At 38.8% G+C, this 8916-nt stretch overlaps 1 pseudogene; it reads right to left on the bottom strand.

Annotated features, from left to right (window-relative positions):
* Window positions 1-8370, bottom strand: part of LOC109706193 — a 19339-nt pseudogene extending 10969 nt beyond the window's left edge.
* Between the last annotated feature and the right edge of the window lie 546 nt (window positions 8371-8916).

Raw genomic sequence — 8916 nt, 5'->3', positions numbered from 1 at the left:
GGACAATGTTCACAGGAGGGCAGTTCGTTCGGTTCATCGAGTCTCGAAAGATAAAGTTGCTTCATTCCTCGCCTTATTATGCACAAGCGAATGGACAAGTAGAAGCAGCCAATAAGATAATTATCAACCTTATGAAGCGACATATCGGAAAATACCCGAGAAAGTAGAATGAAAAGCTTTTCGAAGTATTATGGGCATGCCGAACTTCAATGAAAACGGCAACAGGGATGACACCATTCCAGTTAGTTTACGGTCATGAGGCCGTAATTCCAGCCGAGATAACAGTTCCTTCTTTAAGGATAGAAAAATAAAAAAATCTTTCGGCTGATGAATATAGTAAGTTAATGAAAAACAAAGCAGAGGAGATAATAGATACTCAGTTGATAGCTTTAGACAATAAGCAAGCATACTAAAGCCGAGTACGTAGTGCATATAATAAGAAAGTTCGATCAAAGACGTTTGTCGTCGGTGATTTAGTACTTCGGCTGATTTTTCCAATCGGTCAAAAAGACCGAATGTATGGGAAATGGTCCCCAAATTGGGAAGGACCATTCCAGATTAGCCGAATCACAAGAGGAAATGCATATTATTTGCAAAACAGGGATGGGTCAGAAAGTGAAAAACCAATCAACGAAAAATATTTAAAGAAATATTACCCATCCATGTGGAAAAATAATTAAAGTCAAAGGTAGAATATTACAAGCCGAATCAAGATAATAAGTCTTCGAGTTGGTTCCATTCGGCTATGAGATTGGCTTGGGCGGTTTCAGCAGCTTTCCTTCGGCGCTTCATCAGAGGATGAACTTTGTAAAGTTGAGAAAGCTCCTCTTTAAGCCTTATCCCTTCTTCCTTTTTGGACTTCAATTGATCTTTTAGTTGAAGTCGGCGCTAAGAGGTTTGTGCCAGAGTAGATTCGGCTGCTGCTAACTCTTCTTTAAGAGTGAAGATCCGTTTTTGTAGAGCCGATTCCTGATCAGCCAATTCTTTATCCTCCCGATGCACTTCAGTATTCGGAGCTGCTATATCAGGAATATTCTTCTTAAAATGATCAACACGATGAAAATGTTGATCTAAAGCTACAAGTTCGGCACCCAAAGATCGTTGTCGAGCCAAAAAAGATGAAAGTTGAAGTGATAAAGTTGCTACAAAATATTTTATGCTGGGAGTAATATCTGATTGATCGGCTAAATCAAGTAAAAGGGCATACAGCCGATCAAATTGTTCTGGATTTTGAGCCAAACCAGGAATACCGGCGCCATATATTTTAAGACATTCGTCGAACTTGCTTCGGGTGTCCGATGAAATAATAATAGTTGAAGAATCGTCCCCCTCGGTGGAACCGGGGCTTGAAGCCAAAAAGGATTGAAGAATGACAGATAAAGGATAATCAGAAATAGGAGAAGAAACGTCCTGGGTCGAGCGGGGAGGTACAGTACTTTCAGCTCCAGAAGTTCGCTCAAGAGGTACGCTTATTCGTTCATCCCCTGTAGTTGATATTGGGGCAGGTGCAGAAGGAGGTGTTGCGACATCACTGGGTAACGGCGTCGTGCTTGCCGTATCAACAGATTTTTTCTTCTTTTCCATCCCTCTCTTCTTCTCAAGACGGGCTTCCCTACGAAGCTGCCGTTCCATCTGCGTCTTTGAGAAATGAGGAAAAGGAGCTCTTTCAGGAGAGGACTGTGAGCGAGTTAAAAGAAAGTAATAAATAGTTGAGAAATGTTCCTTTCATACAACTAATTAATTTGGCTTACCCCGACATCAATCGTTTCGGTTGGAACAGAGGTAGCCGAAGAGGGTGCAACAGTTTTTTCGGACGGAATGTCAGCCGAAGGAATATCCTCGGTTTTGTCTTTAGCGGTATCAGCTGAAAGGGTACTTTCGGCTCGTTGAAATTTTCTTTTAGCAACTGACTTACGCCGTTTGGAAGACAGCGGAGGAGTAACTTGGACAGTCTCAATCGGTCTCTTATCTGAAGTCGAGACCGATGAACGAGTGGGTATAGGCTGACAATGAAAGTAAAGTGAGCATTACAAACATCAAAATAAAAAAAAATAAAAAAATGAGGGATAGAACAGAAAACATTACAGAGGAAGAAGGCAGAGTTTCAGCAGCCTCTTCCAATTTTTCTTCTGATATGGATGGCTCGACAGAGCCTTCCGATTGAGTCTTACTTGGAAAAGGAGCTACAAATGAAAAACAAATGAGTAGCGGTAATTATAAGCAGGAAGTTATTTTCAAAAGAAATATCGTACTGAGAGGATGACGAGTCTTGCGATGTGCATGCGAGAGGACAGGAGCGAAGGTTTTCTTGAGGAAGATATCCCAATTTACAGCATAGCAAAAACCTAATACTTCGGTATGATTCGTCCTGAAGCTGACCAATTTGAAAAATCGCCGCAGACGGTTTCCCATAGCCAAAATCTAATCGGCGTCAGCTATACTGTTGGTAGGCGGGCAATGAGTGGCAGTGTTAGCCGTGAAAAGCTTGGCCGGAGCAGGAATGGCCTGTGTAAAACCGAATTGGCGTGCCACAAACTGTGGAGAGTAAACCTCGGTACTGGGTAATAACTTCGAGCGTGATTTCAAGCCGATGTGCAAGTCCCGAGAAGCCAAAAAAGAATACCAAACATCAGAATACTCGCCAGCACGAGAAGAGGCGAGTTCACCTTAAAGTGATTCATATCTAGCTAAAAACCAAGGGGGGCCAATGACTCGATCAGCAAAAGGAGACCAATAAATAAGAAAGTGAGGGCTCGAATCATAAAAAACGGAAAAATAAGTGAGGGAGTCCAGAGGATGCCTAGGTGTAAACGGTGGAGGACACTCGAGAGCAAGTCCGTAGGAGTCAAAACGAGCAACCGAGCTCAAATCTAAAGGTTCTCGGCACAGCCTACTCAAATAAATTTGCAAAAACATCTGCAAAAACCAAAAAACGCCGCAACCCGAGCTAATAGTGACACCATCGCCAGTGGGTGACGGCCTAATGGAGTCAAAAATTTCTCTGTAAACAAAAGCAAGAAAATAGGGCCCCAAGGCGAATTTATCGCCGTTAGATAAACCAACGGCGATAGAAACAAAATCTCGATTAATCTTCTGCGAACAAGTGCAGAAAAGATTATGACATAACTAGTACAGAAGGAATGCCGTACATTCCTTCTTGGTAACTGGAGCAGGAGATTCACTTGCAAACTTACGAAGAAATTTGGAGTAGGCCAAATCATTGAGATCAAGATTGGCCTCAAAATCGGATACGTCATCAAGGTTATAAGCCATGGAAAGGGTAATGCCATGAGGGCGCAGGCCAACAATGGCGGCGACATCAAAAAGAGTTGGGGTGAGAGGGCCGCCTCTAAAAAGAAATATGTTAGAAACAGGAGACCGGAAACAAAGGGCGGAAGCCAAAAGAAGGAAATCAGCTGAAGGAGGTTTTCGGGATAGCTTAATGGCTTCATAGATGCCAGTTTCTCGCCATAAATCGCCATAAGTGGCTTGTACACGATCCAACCAAGCCAAATAGGCGTCTGAGGTACTAGGCCAGGTTCGAAGACTTCTTCCCGTCGAAGCCGAAGGATACCATGAATAAAGATGAATATTTTCAGCCATCAAAGGAAGACCTTCATTAGAAAAAGGGAAATCATCGACAGATGGATCGGCGGTAAAGGAGGGACCCAAGATAAACCTGGCAGGGTCTGAATCAAGATATGGCCTAAGCAGAGTATAGTCCAATGAAGGACGAGTAGGCAATGGCGGAAGAGACGCCATTCTTCAAAGCAAAAGAAAATGAAGAAGACGCCAAAAGAAGCGAAAGAAGAGTTTCCTGAAAAACGGAGAAGGAATAGAAAAGACAAAAAGGTAAAAGTTTGGGGAAAAAGAAAGGTCGTCGTGTTGAACCGTCGCATCCAAGCAAGTTTCGAGGTCGGCTTTAATGATGATTAGACGGCGGTAATTAAGATGACCTAATTAATGCCGCGTATGAGACAAAAGTAGAGAATGTGATCGAAGCCGTAAAGAAGAGGATCAACGGCCAAAATTAAACCGTACAAAAGATTGTGCTACAAATTGCTACAGATTATGTCAGAGAATTTGAATTTGATTGGGCCGAGGAAGACGCCTCGGATCGCACTTGTTTTCAGAAGATAAGACGAAAAGTATACCAAGGGTTCAAAAGATAACGCCAGCTACCAAAGCATCGCTTCGAAAGCTGCCGAGGGGGCAATTGTTGGGCCAATTCGGTGCGGACAGCTGGCAAGCCGGGACTATGACCATAATCCATCTCAAAATGGTGGACCGGGAGTATATAAAACGCGCCAGAAGATATGAGCCGCGTCTGTTCAAAAAGCGTAGCAACCGCAAGCAGTTATAAGCAGTTCCAATCGGCCGAAGGTGGTCCTACAAATCAGGAGATAGTGGCCGATCGTGCAGTGACGATAACTGAACTCAAGGGCAACTTTATAAATAGGCATACGGCACCCTGAAAAAAGGGTCTTCGCCCCTACACACAAAAGACCACCTTTATTTTCCTGCATCTTTCTATTCTCGTATTTACCGCTTTCCTTAGGAGTAGTTCCTATAATTTAGCATACACGGAGTCTGTCTGCTCTATGGGCATCACTCCCCTGTTCTCATACTTAGAGTCTGTCTGCCCTACGGGCATCACTCCCCTGTTCTTGTACTTTTTTCCATTTGCTATTCAATAGAAAGTCATTTTCGGCTCTTCTCGCCGATCAGATCTCAAGTTGTTTAGCCATTCGGCTCATCTCTTAGTCGCATTCTAGGCTTCCCCTCTCTATTCGGCTCATCCTGTCGAAGGGAATTTACTGCAGAGGTCTTCGAACCCGGCTGATTCGATCCCTCATCAGCCGAATCGCTTGATCCGTCGTGGGCGCAAACTTCGAGGGTCATCATCTGCGGCCGCTCATCATCCCGACGCTCTTTCCGAGAAGAATACTTGACCGGGTCAAGGGTCGGGACTTTCGGCCACCAACAACGCTGTTTACTTCTAGAAGTATTCTAGCTTCGCTCATGGAATTACATGTTTCACCAAATGTGAAAAAATTATATAACTTCGCTAAGAGCCTGTTTGGTTCCTTGGAAAATGGTAGAAAACTATTTTCTTAAAGAAAGAAAAATTTGTGGAAAAGAAATTTTTTCAGTTTCTATTGTTTGGTTTGATGCAAAAAAAAAAAAAAAGTTTTCATGTATGCAAGTTTGGTTGGTAAGAAAAAAAAGGAAAAACAGTTTTTCATTTCTTTTTGACTTGTTTGGTTAGATGAAAATTTTGGTATATAAACACCTTCTACAAAAGGAGTTGAGATTACCAACCTTTTAAAATTTATTAACATAATACTTGTAAACGTTTTAAAATATAAATTAGAAATAATTAAATAAAAATAAATTTTAACTATATTTGGGTATTAGACAGTATAATTTGACAAAAGAGATGGATATGATGAAGATGACGGATAAGAGATGGAGATGGTTCTTCTGTATGTATGTGTGTGTGTATATATCTATATATATAGTTTGGATGTGTGTGTATATATATCTATATATATAGTTTGGAAATATAGAAATAAAGATAGGAGATGGTGAAAATGGACCGGTGATAAACATACACCAATATATTAGAATTTTTATTCTTTTTTACTCAAAATATTTGTGAGAACAAAAATTTCATTATCCTAAAAAAATTGAAAAATGAAAAGAGAATTTTTCCATGAAATATGGAAAATAATTTTTCAAAAAAATTATTTTTGTTGCGAACCAAACACAAGGAACACATTTTTTCAGCCTGAAAAAATTTTTCTAGCATATTTTCCAAGGAATCAAACAGGCCCTACATATCCCTAAATATGTAAAATGTAAAAAGCTCGAAAAAAAAATATTACAATGATGGCAAAATGGAAAAAGATATTTACTTACAGCATCCCAACAACTTGAGCGGTGATTGCCCGAGTTTGGTCCTCTCCAAAAAGCCTAGCTAGACCAAAGTCGGAAATTTTAGGGTTCATGCCAGCGTCTAATAAAATGTTGCTTGCCTTCAAATCCCTATGAATAATTTTTAGTTGGGAATCTTCATGCAGATACAGTAGTGCTCGAGCTATTCCATTGATGATCTTGCACTTCTCCCATCAGTTGAGCTGTTCTTTCTTCTCGGAATCTTTTCAAATTTAAGTCACCCAAAATTTCAGAAAAAGATAGTAACCGGCAACTCAAAATGCTATTAAATGTGCTTCTTCTCCATTTTTAGGGTGAGGCTTAGAGAATGGCTAAATGAAGGTAAATATAAAATAAACATCACAAAAATATAGTTAATGATGCTGAATCATATTCAAAGAGGGTCCGAGTCATCTTTTATTTATTTAGGCAATTTCTTGTATTATGTCTGATTGAGTCATTTAAGTTTTAATTTTTTAGTTTTTAGAATTATTTTTTTTTAATTTATTTTAGAGATTTTTTATTTTTTAGGATTTATCATGTGAAATAAATACAAAAAATTAGTAATATAGTTTATGATTTTTTTTTTTAGATTTGCCCAGATTAGAAAATAACTCCAAAATTGTGGAATTAGTTTTAGATTAGGATTATAGTTTGACGGCTATAAATATGTCTTATAATTTTAGAGATCAGTTATGGTGGAATAAAATTTGAATTTTATATTGAAACTGCTGCCATGGTATCTTCTTTTTTTCTTTTGCCGTGTGCCTAGTGAAAACTATGTCTCTAAAGGGTCTTTCTTCGTTTTTTTAATATTTGTTTTTTTTTTCATTTCTCGCTTCGTATTTCTTTCAATCCTTGTTTTCTAATCTTTTCAAAATTATTCTAAAATTTTTTGAAAAATTCTAAAATTTAGTTTTCTTTAAATTTTGAGCTTATTACTAGTAAGATAGATTAGAAGTTTCCTAATTTATCACGCATCAGTTTAGGCATATTTAATTTTGTTAGAGCTTCTCATTAAAATAACTCTTGATAGCTTCTTAGTACAACATAACTAAAATTTTTAATTTAGAACTTCTGCTTTGGGGGTCTAGAAGCTCACTTTAGATTTACGTAATAGCAAAACTACGGATTTATTATTTGATGAACACCTTGCTTGTACTTCTCGATGTAGAGAAGTTGTTTTAAACACCTGCGCAAAAAGGTACTTGGCTCCTTTAAAAGGTTGAGAGGAAAAGTGAAGGAATTGTTACCAAATAGAATGGTGTCTAGGCTTCTTTTAGGCACATATTCATAGACAAGTAGCTTCTCCTGCTTCTCCAAGCATACACCAAGTACCCTTACAAGATTCTTGTGTTGAAGTTTGGATACAAGGACAAGCTCATTTTTTAGCTCGTCAATTCCTTGCCCAGAACTTCTTGATAGTCTCTTTACTGCTATCTCACGCCCATCATGTAGGATATCCTGTGCAAGTTTAGAAATTTAGCAAAAAGGTCTAAATCACAAAAGATACATGCATATGAAAAGCTTTTCTTTATAACAGTTACATCTCATGGTATGTATCCTAAACTATTCATATTGTGCCATGTGAGATAATGAAGAGTTTGATCAGTTGCAATATTGTAATTTATTATGTTTAAAAGATGTTTTTGAAAAAAATTCCTTTTGTACTTGTGTACTATATGGAGGCCTCTAATTAGATGATGTTATTTCTATGCGGAATAGCAATAATAGAGAAGATTTCCTAACCCCTGCGGTACCCTGAAAATAATGTTACGATTAGATGATGCTAGGATTTGCCTGAAAATAATGTGTCATGATACCTTATAAACAGCACCAAATCCCCTTTCGCCAAGTGTATTGACTTCGTCAAAATTAGCAGTTGCAGCTCTTAGTGTTGGTAGATCAATAAGTAGTGACTCAACACCTGTGATCGCCTCTGGAGTTGTTTCATCTGCTGAAGTAGGATAGATAAAGATTTATGTGTGTATCATGTGCATCAAGGATATAAGTGCCGATGGCTGAGCTCATGCTGAGTACTTGCCGATATGATACAATATAGTGTCATGTTGCCTTGTTTTGTTATGCCGATATGTACTACCAAGACAGTACCTACGTGCTAATACACTTTAGCATGAAAAATTTATATTTTTTGGTATGTGTATATTCTTTTGTCAAAATTTTTACATTATATTGACATAATTATTTGTCAATTTTGAAAAAAGAGAAAGCACAAGATTGTATTGTGCCAATATCTTGCCGGCAAGGTATGACATGATAAGCAAGCCTCATATGGTGGCCACTTAAATTCTTGATATGCATTTGTTTGAATGCATGCGTGTTCTTCTACGTGCTCATGTGTGTGTGGTTACGCCAAACAATTGTCGGCACCGCATGGCATATTTTCATGCCGCACTTACCAACATATGTCATTGACATAACACTTTGGGAATCATAAATTTCTTTTCTTTGGCACCTATGATACATTTTCTACCAAATAATTTTTGTGCTACATCAATATAATGACTTGGTAACTTTAAAAAACTATTTTGAGCCATGCGTAGTATGTATCGAATAGCAGATACTATAGAGAAGAAAAGATTAGATAAGGCCTATGAGTCGAGGGGTGCTAAGAACTATCCTAGTTGTAAGATTGCCCTTCCACGTGTGAGGCTCCGGCAATCGCTCCTAGCAATACAATGATAACTGTCCACCCCATCAACACATCTTCAGGGTGGTGCAATATGAATCCAACAAGCTTTCAGAGATCTAGCAAAGTATCAAAAGCTCAGTGCAATTAAAGTTCAATATAAAGAAGAGAGGAAGAAGAAGTCTTGAGCCAATTTCAAGTACAACCCCTTAAAACCCTAGTGCACCTCTCCTCTCTTCTATATGTAGATAGGAGATAACGGTAGGGTCCAACGGCTCTTTCTTGGGTAAGCCGTTGGCCGTATCCGAGGTTTTGGATACGATATCTTA

Source organism: Ananas comosus, unplaced genomic scaffold (assembly GCF_001540865.1).
Source record: "Ananas comosus cultivar F153 unplaced genomic scaffold, ASM154086v1, whole genome shotgun sequence".
Classification (NCBI taxonomy): domain Eukaryota; kingdom Viridiplantae; phylum Streptophyta; class Magnoliopsida; order Poales; family Bromeliaceae; genus Ananas; species Ananas comosus.
This window is presented reverse-complemented; position numbering and strand designations above follow the sequence as displayed.